This window comes from Benincasa hispida, chromosome 4 (genome assembly GCF_027475165.1).
Source record: "Benincasa hispida cultivar pf3 chromosome 4, pf3_genome.v1.1, whole genome shotgun sequence".
NCBI lineage: Eukaryota > Viridiplantae > Streptophyta > Magnoliopsida > Cucurbitales > Cucurbitaceae > Benincasa > Benincasa hispida.
The window spans coordinates 39,176,104-39,194,040 of NC_143481.1; the positions used below are offsets into that span (position 1 = coordinate 39,176,104).

Here is a 17,937-nt window from a genome sequence, read left to right on the forward strand (position 1 = left end):
TTTCAACGATTCTGTGATAAAAGCGTGTTATTTAAGGCCATGGACATAGAATTCGGGTTAATGTGAAAAATCTAGAAAAAGACCCTTAATCTTTTCCACAGAAAGTGGCGACACCTTCACAATCATGTTAATTGCTTCATCAAGTCTATTACAATAGACCACTCAAAGACTGAGTTATGAAGACTTCACGTCTAGTCCATATCAAGACCAATTTCATTAAGTCTTTCAAAGACAAACCACTAAAAAACTGAGCTATGATGATTTTACAATTATCCATCAAGTTCATACCAGGACTACCCAAAGGAAAGGCTATGAAAATTTTAAAGGCTTTAGTTCTATCCATCAAGTCTGTACGAGGACCTTCTACATGAAGGACTATAGACGATCAAGTCTATCGCAATAGACCACCCAGATAAAGGACTATGGACCATCAAGTCTATTGCAATAGACCACCCAGATGAAGGGTTACGGACCAGTATAATGATTTGAGTCCTATACTTGTCGAAAATTCTAGAATTACTCTTTTTGTTAGGCCTTTAGTGAAAGGATCTGCAAAATTCCTCTCAAATCTTACTATGAAATAATCCTCCTTTCAGTAATTATTTCACAGCTCCATGCTTGAGGCGTATATGCCTTATCTTGCCATCATATACACTATTCTTGGAAATTCCTATGGCAGCCTATGAATCACAATACAAAGAGATTGGTACTAATGTCTCCCCCTAATGGTACATCTCCCAGTAGACATCTAAGCCATTCATACAGATGTCCCTCATAATGATGCATCTCCCATTAGACTTCTAAACCACTCAACCTCTTGTCATGCTAATTCTAGAGTAATAACTTCATACTCCATGGTGAACCTTGCTATACAAGTCTATTTGGCATACTTCTATGAAATAACTCCTCTACCCAATAAGAACATATTTACTAGTAAAGCTTACTTCGTCATTTTAAGATACCCAATTTGCATACATTACCTTTGTAGTATGGTAGGAAAATATTGAAATGCAAACAATAATCTATTGTACCATTAAGTTACCTTAATAAACAACGAAGAGCAATAAAATGATATTTAACCATAGGTCTATTATAGTTCATAAAAATATAACACTTCCTATAATCTTTGCATATCCAAATCGAGAAACACTATCTTCCTTATTTTTCTTAAGATTCATACTAGCATCATAAAATGTTCCTATAGGAGCATCATCATAACATTCAAATCTCATTTTTTTAATGTGTAATTGATATAAAGAAAATCCATTTTCAGTTTTCCTTATCTTAACACCTCACATCATCCTCACTTAAATATTTCATTTCAAATTGTTAGGACATAAATAACTTAGTATTATTACTTACATCTATGTTTGTATCAAAGATCAGTATACCATCAACATAAATCACACAATTAACTCAAATCAACTTGAGTAAGCGCACGTATCAAAGGATATTAACAAATATTCACATAATCAACTCAAACAACTTGAGTAAATACTTCTTTACATCCATACGATGTATTATACTAATGTTGTTAAGGGTTTATAATAGTTATTTCAAATATTGTAGTCATATAAGAATATGGATCAAAATATTTGAAGATTCATTTAAATTTAACTAGTTTGTTTCCTTTCAAAAATTGAAGATCCATGTGTAATTCATAATGTCTCTTCAAATGTTGCTAAATTATATAACAACCATAAATCATCAATCTTCATTTTCTCTTTCAAGATCCTAGACATACTCATTAAAGATTTCAATCAATTGAAATTATATATATGTACACCTATGTACTCATGATCATATCTATCCAATGTGGGACTTTGGTCGTATTCCCAACAATCCTCCCCTTGAAAAAAGGACCAATCGAGCCTCCTCTGAAATAGTCTTCCATCCATCTAACTTTTATCTATATTAACTTCTTTTCACCAGAGCATATTGTCTATCTGATATAGTTCAATTATGGATTACACCACAAATTCTTTCGAGGTTCCACTATATCTTTGTTCAACACTTAAGAATTATATCAACATGACTAAACTAGGGACACGACTCTAACACCACTTATTAAGGATAACAACTCTCCAAACATCTTCATAATAGTATGATATTGTATCTACTTTGGACATAAGTCCTCGTGGCTTTGCTTTTGGATTTGACCCCAAAAAGTCTCATACGTACAAAGATAGTTGTTATCATTTATATACGCATGAAAAATCCTTATAAAATATCAACATATTTTACAGCTTAGACAATATCTCAAATTACTATCAATTTTTACAAGCTTCCACATAAAATTGATGGAATTTACATATTTTCATACTATAAGAAAGCTTGGTGATAGTCCAAATAATGTTATAGAGCCAAACTCAATTTAAAAGTAATAATAATACTTTTAAAATTCATGAAATTTAATGGCCAAATATAACAATTTAATCATGCATAAACTTTTGTCAAATATAATACACATGGAATGTTATTTCCATTCATGGTAACATGTTAATTAGACTTGCTCAAGTAGCTGTAGCATCCCATTTAGGATATGAAAAGCAATACAATAACAACAATAAGATTATTTACTTATTACACTTGTCATGAGATGATTTGCTAATTACGAAATATTCAAATATATATTGGATATCATGCTCAAATATAGCAATTAAATGAAATTCTCAAATTCTCATACCTTATATAAAAATTTGAAATATATATCATTGAGATTAAGAATATATTCGATGATTTTGGATTTTAATCAAGATTTTAATCAAATCATGAAAATCTCACTACCATCATCATCCAAATTGACAATAATTTGAAATTTAAAAATTGGATGCGATCCGAAAGTCTTCACCATAAAGGTATCATACTTAATGATTAACAACTATTAGACCCACACAATAGATTTTCTGTAGTGTTGCAATACCTACATTTCCCAAAAAGAGAAGCATGTCTAGCACAAAAGTTAATCAGTCCACTAATTTACTCAACATAAAGTGAAAATTTAATATGTTGCGTTCTCTCCAAAATTCTAAAATCATGTCTTCAGTTCGATGACGGACGACTTAGTCAACACACCATTTCAAAAATAAGTATAGAATGAAATTCATTTATAAGGATTAACAAAATTATGATCACATTCTAGTTCTGAAAGATTCATTCTAAAACATTAAGATTCGAAAAATAACCAAAGCACACCCATTAATCATGTTCAAGCTAAACTAAAGACAATAATGAAATATAGAGATTAGGAGTGGAAAAGCCTTCAATTAGTCGATGACATAAATGTATTCACAAAATAGAAAATACCATATGAAAAAAAAAATTGGTGGAACAAACCATCGATCAAGTTATTTTTAACATATATGAATCAAATCAAGAAGATATCACTATCATCAACATCTAAATTCACAGTAACGATCAACCACAAGACCCAATATCATCCTACAAAAACCACATATTCCAAAACTCTATCACAAACACATAAAACAATCAACATAATTCAATTTACTAATTTACTAATTACAAATGAAAATACAATATGTTGAATTATCTCACGAAATTTCTCAAATCATTTTCAAAATTATTTGGGTAATTATTTTCTTAAATTATTCCCCAAATATTTACTTTCCCTCTTTTACTTAATTTTTTTTTCAATTTGAAATGTTCTAATTTCAAATATCCCTGCAATCTAAAAACTAGAAATCAAAATATAAAATCTCTCAAAATTTCTTTCCAACATAATTTACTTCCATTTGGTGACTCGTGATTATACCTTTTGATGAATTAGGTTGTATCCCCTACTAGATCATCATTTTGATGGAACGAACAAATACGCAGTGGAAGGAAAAACATATCTAAAGTACTCTAATTAGTATAATTTCAAAGAATAAGCATGCAATCAAAACAAGTATAAAGGGATGGAAAAAATACAACTTTTGTAGACTTGAATCTTTTCCAAAATAGCTCCAATCCCCTCACGGACTGTTCATAAACCACCAACGAAATTCTCCAGCCTTAGAACGGGATGGTGGGATTCAGTGAGTGATTAATTGGAGAGAAAAAAGTTAAGTAATTGAGAGAAAATAATTATGAGATAATCAAGTAATCTCATAAATTTCAACTTTGGCCAAAAATTCTAAATAACATAAATCTCTTCCTTTTAAAGGTCATTTCATGCAAAACATGCAACTTTGAGTTTGATGAGAATTTGATACTAAAAAATCCATTAACTCAAAGTGGGATTAGTGGGGCAAGTGTCTTTAATTGAAGACAACATTTTGCAATGCAAATGTTGGCATTTTTCACTCGCAATTGTTCGATCTTTCCACTAACTTGGTCAAAGGTTAAAGTTGGATTCTCAAAGTTTAAAGTAAAAAATTTGACTTTTTGACTTTTAAAGTAAAAAATCAACAATTTGACTTTCATTGCATTTTTTACCTAGTCAACAATTTTGACTTTTAATGTAATTTTGACCAATTCCACTTAATTTCAAAATTAATTCTAATAATTAATTTTAAAATTAAATTAATATTAAATAATTAATTTATTTTAATATTAAATCCAACATTAATCCCAATTATTATGGATCCTTATTTATAATCTTGATATTTAAATCTTATTTAAATATCTCTTATTTTCTTTCTCTTTACGTTTAATTCACAATTAAACATTAGGTTAAATATATCGTATATATTTAATGCTTTGCTCCAAAAAATTGAATTTGAACTCTTCAAATTCCTTTATCACACTGTTCTATGGTTTAGTCTGATATGAGCTAGTAAGGGAACCTCATTGACCTACCGATCATAGGATCTAACAATTCGAGATTAACTGACTAAACTCTTTAACCTAATTAGCCGTCATTCGTTAACTACCAGGCCACTCCACTAAAGCTCAGTAGTTGCACTCCCCTCACTGTAGATATATTATGTCCACTTGATATAACAATGCTTAGTAAGTCAACCGTTCACAGGTTGTTCATAATAACGGCTGGGTCAAAAGTTGTTTTACCTCGAGATTACATCTTTCTCTTTAAATCCTACTGATCCTCTAATGAACAATTGGTTTGTGATCCAATCACTAAATCGAGTCCCTCTTGGGCCAATGAGAGGGTGGGGCCCCGTGTTTAAGACCCAGAGTCAACATTTAAGGGAACAACCTCTCTACTATCCCTAAAAGCGGGTAGGAGTGAATTTCGTCTTGCCCCCTATGTCCCCAACTATCTACCCAATCTTACCCTTGAAATAGGAGGCTTATTGAGCCGGCGCTGTTGAGCCAACCCTCGCCCATGCAAATCTAAGGATAATCCCGAATAAATAGAAGTTCATAGGTAGCTCAGGATTAAGGTTAAGTTACCTAGGTTATCGCTTTGAAATAGTCAGTCTTAAACAGTAAACAGTGTTAAAATGTAAGAGTGGCTTATTTCTTAGTCTAATCTTATGTAAACTCATTGCATGAGATACCTCCGCTCTTCATGTCGATACATGAACGAATCAGGATCACTTCATTTTTAGCACTTTACAACAAATTGTAACAACTACAGAGTGGGCTGCATCTGATAGTGTTACCAGAGTAAGGTACCCAGCCTTATTCATATACTATAGACCGTTTTTGCTATTTACTGAACTTGATCCACTCTTATGTATCTACATAAAAATCAAGTATTCATATAATAGCCATGAATATTTAGTTTATTAGATTTATTCTTCTTTCTAAAATAAAATGAGCAATTCGTACATTCAATAACAACTTTATTGAATAAAACTTTAATAACATCTTTATTGATAACAAAATAAGTTTATTGTTTACAAACCACAAGTTTTAGGACATAAAACCAAATAAACTCCCACTTGGACTAGAACTCCAGTGGTAACACATGTATTCACAAAATGTTGAGTTGTTTGAGTTTTAGAGAGAAATTCAATAAACTAAGGCATCACATACACATGGTTTGTCTTCACTAGGCATCATATATCCATGGATTTTTCTCCCACTTACCCTAGATTATAGAACTTGTAGACCTAGGCTCACTAGGTGACCCTCAAACACTTTAGCCGTGAGGACCTTTGTAAACTCATCAGCATATAACAGATTTTTAACTTCAAATATAGAAATGCATCTTATATCCTCAACTTCTTGAGGTGATTCTCGATGCCATCATAAAAAATAAATGACATGAGTTTCTGGTAAACCCATGTTATGGTCTGACTGTCACACAACCCTCCCACTACATGGAACTCTCAACTCCTGAAAAAGATGCAACTTACTAGTTCTAACAACTCTTGCTATAGAACCAGCTAAATCAACAACACTTGTTGATTTTCTGTAACTTCTATGGAAACCTTATCGCAATACTAGCTTATCACAGGTTGGATGATCTTTCATGTGATCTTCTTCAAGCAAAACAGCATTTGTAGATACAAATACTTTATTTTCTTTGAAGAAGTATTCAACTTTTGGGTAGCCTACAAATAGGCATACTTTTGAACGAACTTCCATTTACTTAGGGTTTTGCACCAACACATGTGTCGATCATCCCAAATTCTGAAATAATGTAAACAACTTTTACGTGTCATTAACAACTTTTACTACCTCTCCGTAACTCATACAAAATTTCAGACTTATTGGAAACTACGTTCAAACAATATATAGCAGTCTTTACTGTGTATCCCTAAAACTAATTAGATAACTGAGCATAACTCACTTATCAACTGAACCATGTCTAACAGGGTTCTGTTACTTCTTCTCGATACACCCTGCTGAGGTGCCAGATGTAGAGAGTTGTGACTGGATTCCATGTTCTTTCAAATAGTCCTGGAATCTAAGGTCTATATACTTTCCACCTCGATATGATCGAAGTGTCTTAAGTGTTGTACCTAATAAGTTCTTGACTTTAGTCTTATATACCTTGAACATTTCTAGTGATTTAGACTTATGATGAGTTTAGGTAAACATAATCATACTTTGAATAATCATCTGATGAAATATTCATACCCTCCTCATGCTTTGAAATCCATCGAATCATAGAGGTCTAAATGCACAAGTTCTAAGGGTTCTTTGGCTCTAAGATCAATTGTCTTCTATCTAGTTTAAAATACCACTTTTAACCGATCTCTTGATCTCATTGAGATTAATGTGGTCGAGACTTAAGTGCCAAAGATATGTACTTGAAGAAACCTTTTGTCTTTTATTTTGCGTTTCAGTTGTTTTAAATATCTCGATATTTAAAAAGGCCTATGCTTTGGTTGGTTTGAAAACATAAGTTGTTTTTCTAGTAGAACAAATAAAAATACTTCTTTTGCTAATGAACAATTCATTTATGTCAAAAGATACTTTTAAGTATTCTAACAAGAGATGATATAAGATTTATTTTCATTTCAAAAACAAAAAGTTTATTATCTACTATAATGAATCTATCTCCATATAACAACTTCAGAAACTCCCACTGATTTTGCTGAGATAACCTCTCATGTTCAAAACCCTGAGAGTTATGCTTTCCGTAAGCATTCTTTAGAAATCAATTTCCTTGTTTTGCTTTTTTGTCTTTCTTCTCCTCAAGGTACTTTGGGCATTTTTTTTTCCATTGTCGATCCCCGTTGCAGCGGAAACATTTTTCTTTATCTACAACTTTAGCATTGCATTTGTGGCCAGTGTTAATCTTTCCTTTCCCCTTAGCCTTTTTCATCAAAACACTATTTTTCTTAGAAGAAGAAGGGCCATACTTTGTCCTAGACGAAAATCCTCTATAGACCTTATTTATGGTGGCAACATTTACCTCTGCTTTCTATCCCTTAGATTTCAAGAGGGACTGATAAGTCTGAAGCTCATTGAGAAGAGTAGTTAAGTTATATTCTATCTTGTTCATCTTCGCATTTGTGCGAAACTGTAGGAAGCTCTTCAAAAGAGACTCTAGAATAAAACTGACCTGACTTTTCTCATCTATGACAGCTCCGTTTACTTCTGTCACATTAAAATGGACCATCATGTCCAGGACGTGTTCTCTAACAGAGGCCCCTACTTTCATACGGCAGTTATAAATAAAGGAACACTTATTCAAGGTTACCTACGAGCGGAATCGGATCTTTCCAATTCATTGTGACAAAATTTCCACATATACATTCAAACATACAGATATGCATTCACACCGCTAAATTACTGGCATGCTTAAAGGAACAATAAACAAGAGACCGAGAGATAACACCAGCTGAAGACTTTTCTTCACAGCAAATCTCGCTTTCATTGGAACGACAAGCAATCGTTCAACAACTCCCAATCATCTACCTCGAACAGTCTCCACACGAACAGAAGGAAATGGGGACAAGACCACCATTCAAAGCCCTCAATATTCTCGGAGTGAGAATCCAAATGGTGGGCTTTGTTCAGATTTGGTAGAGGGGAGGAGGAAGGGAGATTATATACAACAATCAAGCAAGTGAGAGAAAGGTTCGTCTATCGTATAGACAAAAAGCTTGATCATTTTGGTGAAGTATACGATCATGTAGGAAAAGGTAAGTGATCATCTAAACAATCGGGTAGGAAAAGCTAAGCAATTGTCTATATGATTTTTTGGTAAATATCGGGCGTTAAACGACCGCTTAGAAAAAAAGGTAAGTGATCGTTTAGTAAATAGCGTGCACGGGTGTAAGTTTTAAGTGATCGCTCAGCACTATGGTATAGGTAAGTGATCGTTCAACACTATCATATAGCCTTTGATTTTTACTAAGTGATGACACACTTCAACACTATGTTGTGCATCTAATGCTTAATACACCGTGAGCTATTGAAGCGTCTCAAAGTGATTCTTCCTCTTACTCATCCGTTATGAAAACATAAGAGACGCCGACCAATTATCCCATAACCGTCCAATTAATAGAGAATAAATATAATCACATTATATTCATAACCTATGGATTAATATTATATATTAACCATAGTATTTTTCCTCCATTAGATATAAATCATATTTATATCCAATTTCAAACAAATTAATGTATCTCATACATAAAATTAATTATATCATATATAATTAACTAGTTCAATTATATCATATATAATCAACTCCCTCTTGTCAATTTGAACATTTCAAACTGACCAAAAATTGATTCTCAACTTTTATCCAAGCTACCAAGGGGACCTTATGGACCTACGGCTCGAAGCTCTAACGATACGTGAATAACTGACTAAACTCTTTAGCCACGATATCCACCATCCATTAACTGCCAGGCATTCCACTAAAAATCGACAACTAAACACTTCTTACCATAGATATATTTCTATGTCCATTGGATATAACCAATTATTAGTACGATGACCCTTCACAGATGCTCGTAAGTACAGTTGGGCCAATTTACCGTTTTTCCCTTGTAGTTACATCTTACTCATTAAATACCACTGATCCCTCTAATGAAAAGTACAACATAGTCCTACTATGTGTGAACACCTCTCGGTCTATGAGAAGGTGTGTGGCGCCACATCGTTCAAGCTCCGAGATCAGCCCTTAAGGGAACAATCTATCTACTTACCCTTACTTCAGAAAAGAAGTGAACTTTATCTTGTGAGCTGAGTTCCCAACTCCCAAATCAGAACAATCCCCAAAGTGGTAGTTTTAAATCGGTGCACTGGCCACTCGCACCTATGCAAATCAAAGGATCACCCTCAATGGCAGGAGTTCCCAACTCACTCAGGATTGAGGTCATGTTACCTATGGTCATCCTAGTGAAGTGAAGTCTCTGTCATGAACGGAGATATATGACGAAACGTTAATACTTCGAGGTCAGGTCTTATACAAACTCTTTGTATAGGATGCCCCTGCTCGCATGTCCCCTACACGAATGATCAGGATAAGACCATTTGTGATAAGTCACAACACATGTAAGTATTCCACAAAGCGGGTCGCGTCCGTAGTGTTACCAGGATAAGGTTTCCCTCCTATATCCATATAATACAAACCATTTTTTTGTTGTCACTTGAGACATGATCCACTTATATGTCACTACATACATGCTTAAGTTACATAAAGACAACCAGGGATATTAAGTGTATTGTTTTGTGGTAAAATAAAAAAACATCTAAATGTGCATAGTCAAGAAGTGAAGTAAATATCATATATATTATACATCACAAGTATTTGTACAAAATTGTTTACAAACTATAGGACATGAGACTTCAGGGCAAAAACCCAAACAATCTGCCATTTGTCCTAAAGCGAAGTGGGGTGTACAAAACAAGTACAAAACAATAAACTAGGGCATAACAACCCAATACAATAAAATCTCCCACTTGCCCTAGTCCAGCCACGGGCAGTCCCGTAGACCCATGCTCTGAAGGTGACCCTCAAACTCTGTAGCCATGAGATCCTTCGTAAATGGATCAGCAACATTTTTCTCCGAGGTGATCTTTGTGACGATCTCGTCCTCTCGATTCACTATCTCACGGATAAGATGATACTTCCGCTCTATGTGTTTACCGCGACTGTGACTCCTGGGCTCCTTGGAGTTTGCCACGGCACCACTATTGTCACAATAGAGGGTGATGGGCCTAGACATATCTAGAACAAATTCCAGCTTTGTCAAGAACTTCCGGAGCTAGATGGCCTCTTTAGCAACTTGATAAACAGCTACATACTCGGCCTCCATCGTGGAGTCGACAATGCACCCCTACTTAATGCTATGCCACACTACAGCTCCTCGTTAAGAGTAAAATCTAACCTTGAAGTGGACTTTCGAGAGTCCTTACCAGTCTAAAAATCAGAATCCATGTATCCAATAAGGATCAAATCCCTAGACCTATACACGAGTATGTAGTCCCTCATTCTCCAAAGATACTTGAGAATGTTCTTAACTACGGTCCAGTGATCCTGGCATGGGTTAGACTGATACCTACTGACTATTCCCACAGCATAGAAGATGTCTGGCCTAGTGTAGAGCATCACATACATCAAACTGCTAACGACAGATGCATATGGGACCCGTCTCATCTCCTAAACCTCTTGAGGCGTCTTAAGACACATGTCCTTAAACAAAGTGACTCCATGCCTGAATGGTAATACGCCCCTTTTGGAGTCCTGCATCGAGTACTTGAGCAAGATCTTGTCGATATACAATGCTTGAGACAACGCTAGCACTTTGTTCTGACGATCCCGAAAGATCTGTATACCCATAAAAAATGAGCCTTTCCCAAATATTTCATTTGGAATTGGGTCGTTAGCTAGTTCTTACATGCGGTCAATAGACCTACATCATTCCTAATGAGTAGTATATCATCTACATACAACACTAAGAAAGCTACTAAATTGTTGACTATCTTCTTGTTCCAAGATCGAGACGCCTGCTTTGATCGCATACGATTTGATCGCAGTATCAAACCGAATGTTCCAAGATCGAGACGCCTGCTTCAGCTAATAAATGGACCGATTTAGTTTTCAAATTTTTTGCTCTTGATCTGGGGCAATGAATCCTTCGGGTTGCACCATGTAAATGGTCTCCACAAGATTTCCATTCACAAAAGTTGTCTTGACATCCATTTGCCAGATCTCATAGTTATAATAAGTGGCAATGGACAGGAGGATACAAATCAACTTTAACATAGCAACAGGTGAGAAAGTCTCCTCATAGTCATCTCTCTCCACCTGGGTATAACCCTTTGCCACAAGTCGAGCCTTGAAGGTTTGTACCTTCCCATCAATACCTCGTTTGCACTTGTAGATCCATTTACAACCTATAGGTCTTACCTCATCAGGTTGATCTACAAGATCCCATACTAAGTTGAAGTACATCAACTCCATCTCGAGATTCATGGCTTTGACCCATTCATCCTGGTCAACATCCTCCATTGCCTTTTGATAAGACAATGGATCCTCAACGTCGCCATCTGCCACCATAGATAGGATTTTCGTAAAACTCAGATAGTAATCAGGCGGGTTCGTAACCTTCTCATTGCATCGAGCCTTCGAGGGGATAGCTATGGTTAACGACTAGCTAATGCCGCCCTGAAGATGATAAATAGGTGCAACATAGGAATCTCATAGTTCAAACTAATGGAAGATACCACATGACACGTTGACACAAATCCTTCACCCACTTAATATGAATTACTTTCCCTATTCACTTTGCTATTGACCCATGCAAACACTTTCCGAATGGAGGTCACTCCCAAGGTGACACGAAATGTTACATGGATCTCACGGTGCGAACTCTTACGGACGTGATTTTGGGGATGATGCCCTAAACTTTCGTTGGGTCTTGTAGTTTGTAAACATTGTATTGAACAAACGCTTATGATGTAATAATATTTGATATTTTCTTCACTATTGTCTATGAAACATGAGATGTTTAATTGCTTTACCATAAACCAATAAACTAAGATCTCTTGTTTTCATTGTAACTTAAGTATGTATGTAGTGACATACAGGTGGATCACGTCTTAAGTGATAACCAAAATGGTCTGTAGTATATGGATATAGGAGGGAAACCCTATCCTAGTGACACTACGGATGCGGCCCGCTTTGTAGATTGTTATAAGTGTTTGTGACATGCTATAGATGGTCTGATCCTGATTATTCATGTGAAGACATGCGAGTGGGGGCGTCCTATACAAAGAAGTTTGTATAAGACCGGACCACGAAGTGTTATAGTCTCGTTATATAATGCCATTCATGACAGAGATTTCACTTCACTACGATTACCATAGGCAACATGACCTCAATGCTGAGTGAGTTGAGAACTCCTACCTTTGAGGGCGGTCCTTTGATTTGCATGGGTACGAGTGGCCAGATTGCCGACTCAAACCTACCACTTTGGGGATTCATCTGATTTGGGAGCTGAGAACTCAGCTACACAAAATGGAATTCACTTCTTTCCCGAAGCAGAGGTAAGTAGATAGATTGCTCCCTTAAGGACTGATTCCGGGGCTTGAACAAAGTGGCATAACACACCTTCTCATGGCCCGAGACGTGTTCACACATAGTAGGACTATGTTGTATTGTTCATTAGAGGGATCAATGGTACTTAAGAAGTTAGATGTATCTACAAGGGAAAAACGGTAAATTGGTCCAACTGTACTTACGAGCATATGTGAAGGGTTATTGTACTATTGAGTGGTTATATCCGATGGACACAGAAATATATCTATGGTGAGAAGAGTGCAGATATCAGTCTTTAGTGGAGTGCCTGGCAGTTAACGGATGGTGGATCTTATGGCTAAAGAGTTTAGTCAACTATTCACGTACCGTTGGAGCTTCAAGCCACAGGTCCATATGGTCCCCTTGGTAGCTCAATGGATTGAAGTTAAGAATCAGTTTCTGGGTCAGTTTGAAGTGTTCAGATTGATAAGAAGGAGGTCGATTATATATGATATGCTTAAACTGGTCAATTATATATGATATAGTTGATACGATGTATTAGATACATTAATGGGAGGAAAAGGATATAAATATGATTTATATCAAGTAAAGGAGAAAAGGACTATGATTTAAATATTGCATATGATGTGATATTAAAACTATAGGTTATAAATATAATATGATATGTTAGTTATTATATTTATTTATAATTAAACAATTATGAGATAATTGTTGGTGGTTTTCTCCTTAACCGTGCATGAAAGTGGGAGGTTGTATTCAATTTTCATAACTAAAGGATAAAATGAAAATATTTTTCATTTTGCAAGGATCAGATAATCGCTTCAAAAAGTTGTACACTGCCCATCGTTTAGCTAACCAGAGCCTACATAATAGCTCAAGTTTTCCTAAATGATCGTGTACACGCGCAGTCGACCTAAACGATCATATAGCTTTTACTAAACGATCGCACACGAGAGCAAGATTCCCTAAACGATCATCTAAATTGTAACACCCTGCACATTTTTTTTAGTTATAATGTAATTCCAGTAACTTTATTATTTGGAATTTCAGTAATTATTATTAGTTGAAGGGCATTTTTGGAATTTTGGACTTCAAGTGTAACTGTGGGAATTTAGTTGTTGGTGTGAAATTATTTAATTTGAAATTCAATTTGAAAATTAATGGCAGGAATTAATTTTATTTTGAAACGGAAAGGAATTAAATGTAATGGAATTTAATAGGATAAAACGGAAAGGAATTAAATGTAATTATAAAAAGTCAAACCCCACCTCCCATCTGTTTGTTTTCTCCTTCCAATGAACAACGGCAATGCCTACGATCTCCAACCAATGTCCTCTGACGCCGCAACATACAATTTCAATGGCCACAACGCTTGCGACTTCTAGCAACTTTAATTGTTCCATTGGGCAAGGAAGAGGTTGAGCTTCTAATTTCTAAAGTTTGCGATTAGAGGTAAGTAATCTTACTACTGAAACTGCCCACGGGCCAAGCATTAGATGTATGCTAGCATGATAAATGAATGATATGGCAGAATGACAGCATGATGGACTGATAGTATAGTATGACCAATGTATGTTCTGGTATGAGATTTGAAAGATTTATTTGTGCACATAGACACTTGAATGCTAGCATGATATGGTATGTGATTCCATATGGTTGTTTTGATCTGTTGATGTTGAAGATTGTAAGACTAGTTACAAGGATAATTTTGACTGTTCTGAGATTTAATGGACTGTTTAGAAAAGATATATGAGCATGTGATAATATGACTGAAGCATGTTAATGTATGAGCATGATTTAGAATTTTATGAAATATATTAAAAGGACGATTGGGCATGACCTTAAATTATAAGTTAAGCGACACTACTACGAAAATGTCTTAAAGTTAGATGAAAGTTAGAGCATTTTGTGGATGTGCTTATTGATGTGATTTATTATGAAAGTTTGTAAACTATATGATGTATTATGAAATTTCAAATGTTTGATTGTTTACATGAGTTAGTGCATGAAAGTGATGTACTAGAGTAGATTCATTAATACTAGATTAATTACGTATGTTAAGGTTAATTAACATGATCAAGACCTTGATCAGGAGATTTTAGAGAATTCATGATTATGTGAACGTTATATGTAATATGAAGTTAGATGCAATATCTTTTTCTTTCCAGACTATGTGACTTCATGAAAGTGATGTATGTCCAAGGGCGCTAGTACATGAAAGAGATGTACTAGGGCTGGTGTATATGAAAGTGATACATACCTAGAGGGTACTAGGGTGTACGAAAGAGGTACATACTCAGTGGGTTATGTGTATACAAAAGAGGTGTATACATAACCATGTGTATGAAAGAGGTACACATCCTACATTTATAGAGAGGATCTGGGGTGTGCGAAAGAGGTACATACTCAGTGAGTTATGTGTATATAAAAGAGGTGTATACGTAACCATGTGTACGAAAGAGGTACGCATCCCTACATTTATAGAGAGGATCTAGAGTGTACGAAAGAGGTACATACTCAGTGGGTTATATGTATACGAAAGAGGTGTATACATATCCATGTGTACGAAAGAGGTACACATTCAATGGGTTATATGTATACTAAAGAGATGTATACGTAACCATGTGTACGAAAGAGGTACACATTAAGTGGGATTGTGTGTACACGAAAGAGGTGTATGCATAACCATGCGTATGTAAGAGATTGTATTTCTTTCGAGATTCACCAGAGGTTGTGAGTCCTACGGGACTTACTAGAGATAGTGGGCATACTTAATTATAGTAGGATAGAAATAAGTTTTTCATGTATGTATGTGTTCCATGAGGACTAGAGCAGTTTATATGTTCCAATCGAGGTAGGCATCTAGAGGACATAGATGCCTAGCCTGACCCCAGTAGTGGGATTACTTACTGAGTATTTTATAATCACCCTTTCTCATGTTTATGTTTCAGGTAAGAGTAGGGACATGCCGGCGAATGAAAAGCAAAATTTGTGAACGAGCCACTGGGACCAGTTTTATGCTTTCGCTCATGAGATTTAAAGTTCTTTTCATGTTCTTCTTAACTTTTAGTTTTGATGCTTAAAACTTACTTTTAAGAATTTTTTTTCAGACTTATTATTGTCCTTTATGATTTATGGGTACCCTACTATTGTTTTAGTATTTGAATTTAATGAAAGTCTTTTGAACTTACCTTATTTAATTAGCATTTATTTCGCCATAGCCAAGTGTTGTTTTGAGTTCCATGCATGCATGTATTTAGCAATGGCCTAACTTAAGTCCTAGGGGGTCGGGTCGTTACAGTTGGGCATGTAACGACCCGAGTTCAAGAGGGGTACATGAATGAACCGATATCACATCCGAATGAGAGGTATCTTGAGGACATGAAAGTATGGTTAAGAAACGCTTAAAAGAATTAAAAAGTTACTACCTATACCAACAAGGTGCACCTTCTTTTTCGGTGGCTCAATCGTAAGAACTTCAAAGTTAAGCGTGCTTAGCTTGGAGAAATCCTATGTTAGGTGATCTCCTGTCAATTTTCCTAGGATGCATGTGAGTGAGTCACTGAGTAGTGGTGTCTTACTTCCTAATGATGTGTATTTATTATTAAAAGCATGCTGTAATTTTCTTCCACTCATAGGTACTCTTTGATAAGAGTTCCTTCAATTTGTATCAGAGCCAGGTTCTGATATTCCAAATCCATTGTTGTATAGAAAAGCATTTACATTCTTGGTGGGTGAATCATGTCTACATTCTATTTAAGTTTTAAATAGTTTTGTGGATGTGGATTAATGGAGTTTTCTGGGATGATTGCCTTTTGTTATTTAATTCTTTTACATTAAAATTTAATTTTAAGGGCTTCTATGTTTTTTTGGCATAATAACTTGCTATCGAGTCTATAATTCAAAGAGTTTGAGTCACTGTGAGTCGTTCGTGATGAGGCTTCAAGGCAAGGTGTTCCACTGTACTTCAAGAAAGAAGACGACCAAGCATTGGTCAAGTCGTGTAAATGATAGGGTAAGCGATCGTTGAGTATGAGATACTCGGCAGCAAGGTGGACGCGCACATACTAAACGACCGTGTAGCTCAGCAAGCTTCATCGCTTAGTTAAAGACTACACGATCATAGAGTAAATTGTCACTTAAGCGCTTGCTCTATGATCGTCTAGACGATCGTGCTTCACAGCAACGTCGTTGTCTACACGATCATTTAGACTTGCATGTTTGAATTTGGTGCAGTAAACGATCGAATGCCTCATGCTTCATCTCATTGTAAATAGTACTCGATTGTAGCTAAACGATCGTGGATACTTGGCATGTTTACGAAACGATCAGGGAGGCCTTGCCCGAGCAGTCCAAGACCTGGTTCGACTGTGAACCAGTTTGCTCGATGGAGTTAATGTAATAGATAGAATTTTATTTCCAATTTTGAGGCTAAATCATCCCGGTCCATTAGTCTTTGGTGAATGTACATAGGATGTATGTTTGATTCTATGTCATATGGTATGCCATATAGTTGAAATCCCACCTTAGGTTATGCATTGGTCATGCATCATCTCTATATTATAAGAGTTATGATTAAAGTTTGCATGATCTAAATTACATAAAAGCATGCTCATGCATCATATAATATAAGAGTTATATTTATGCATGCATTAAGCATAGACATGCATCATCTTTATATTATAGGTGTTATAGTATAAGAGTGTATGGAAGATGTTTGCTTAGTTCATTACAAGTATATAAGAGTTATATATAGTAATGAATGAACATTACATGAAGCATGACACATAGGTTAAATTTATAAGTGTTATAAATACTTAGTTGTGCATGGCAATGTGTATGGGTTTTGGTTGTTTCTTTTATAAGAGTTATAAGAGAAATTAGAACTAAAGTCAATAAGAAAGACATGCATGTGAACTTAGGCTTGAATCATGATTTTAAAAGAGTTTTAAAACTTGGTGGAGATAGACCTAAGATCACGGTTCTAATAAGATTAGCAACCTGAGGTTTAATCTTTTAATAAGTTTAATAGGATTAAATTGACTAATAAAAGATTAAAAGTGTAGCAAATCTATCTA

At 35.2% G+C, this 17,937-nt stretch overlaps 1 long non-coding RNA gene across 1 annotated transcript in view; it reads left to right on the plus strand.

Moving 5' to 3' along the window:
• Positions 1–16,059, plus strand: part of LOC120075172 (uncharacterized) — a 37,299-nt gene extending 21,240 nt beyond the window's left edge. Inside the window, exon 2 of the long non-coding RNA XR_005481207.2 lies at positions 15,811–16,059. This is a non-coding gene — a long non-coding RNA (uncharacterized LOC120075172). The remainder of the gene's footprint in view (positions 1–15,810) is intronic.
• Positions 16,060–17,937: the final 1,878 nt, after the last annotated feature.